The following is a 1625-nucleotide window of genomic DNA, read 5'->3' as shown; positions in this document are numbered from 1 at the left end:
TAAATAAAAATGTATATGCTCCTCACTACCTCTGCAAACACCTCCAGCTGCAGCAATCCATACAGGCTTTGTAACACCGTTCAGGCCCTGACCACTCTCTGTAACACTCTCACCATCTTCAGCAACTTCATTTCTCCTTGTTCCTATCGTGTCATTAGCTCCTGACAATGATTCCCCTTCCCACTGCTCTCCTCATGTTAGCAGCCCCTTTGCAATACCTTTAACACTTACTGGTTAAACTCTCTCTGATTTCAGGATTTTAAGTACTTTGTAGTGATCTTGTAAGCCTCATAATCTAATATTGTCCTGAGTGAGGGACTGGTGGGAATTTCTTGCTGAGGATTTTCTGTTTCAATAGGATGTGCTTTTGTTGAGTGTTTTTTACACTGTTCCTTCAAATGTTTTCCACTGTTCATTTACAGGCACATGTTTCAGTCTGTTTAGCCTGTTTACCTTGGTCAGTTCTCCTCTCAACTCATGTAATTGGCTGTTTTTATTTCTAGTTGTATCTTGTCCTATTTGTGATTCACTTTAAAACTTTATATTTCTTTAAACTGCACTTACTCACAATTTCCCAGAGGCTCTCTCCAGGTGACATTACTCATTCACTAAGTTTCATCACACAACGGTCGCTCTGAGACAGTTACGTCCCTAGCCAGTTGCACAATGTATTATTCAAAGAAACACTGAAAAAAATTCTACAATTTCATCTTCGAATATCACTCTTGTCAGTGTGATTGTCAAGATTATATGAATATTGAAGTTGCACTGAATTATCACAATGCTCTTATTAAAAATTCCAATGAGTTCCTGCTTAATGCAGTGATGAGCAATGCAATGCTGTTCGGTGGCTAAAACTGTTCTGCTGCTTGTGTCCTTGGCAAGTAGTAGCCAGAATTTACATTCAGACTGACGATACTTCATAATCTGAGACCAAATGCTTTCTCTGTAATACCTTTGTTATCCATTATTGTTCGTGTTGCCCATTTTGACTGGTTTTCCGCAAGGTTGTTAACCATTGAATATTTAGGTTACAACTTTTATTCGCCCTATAACCACGTGTCCCTGGTGTCTAAATCTCTGTGTCACAAATCAGTCTACCTTATCGCAGACAATTTGTCCATTCCAATAAAAAACATCATTTATTCTTTCCCACAATTTCCTGTCACAAATTGATTCACTGATGTACAGATTTAGTTAAACTCTGCCCCTTCCTGTTCCTTTCTGCTTGTCTTCAGCCACATCCCCATGCTGTTCCAATGCGTCACCTTTTCTCTTTGGATTTGGAAAGCTCCTTTCACCTGAACCCTGTCCCTGCATAATCTCTGTCAGTTTACAGCCCTGTCCATAAACATACTGACATGATCGGCCAGGACAGTGCTCCCTGCATGGTTCCAGTGGGACCATCCGAATGGATTTTTTGTAAAAATCTGGTATGCGATGTGGGTGTCTCTGGCTGACCAGCCTTTCTTGCCCAGCCCTAACTGCAGTAAAGCTGAGTAACTTGCTTGTCCATTTCAGAGGGTAATTAAGAGGCAAACACTTTGCTGTGGGGACGTCGTGCAGACTACGTGAGGATGGGCAGATGTCCATCTCGAAAGGAGAAGTGTTTGAATTTATTGTAC

The sequence above is a fragment of the Chiloscyllium plagiosum genome, chromosome 8 (assembly GCF_004010195.1).
Source record: "Chiloscyllium plagiosum isolate BGI_BamShark_2017 chromosome 8, ASM401019v2, whole genome shotgun sequence".
Taxonomy (NCBI): Eukaryota; Metazoa; Chordata; class Chondrichthyes; order Orectolobiformes; family Hemiscylliidae; genus Chiloscyllium; species Chiloscyllium plagiosum.
Note: the sequence above shows the minus strand (reverse complement) of the source record.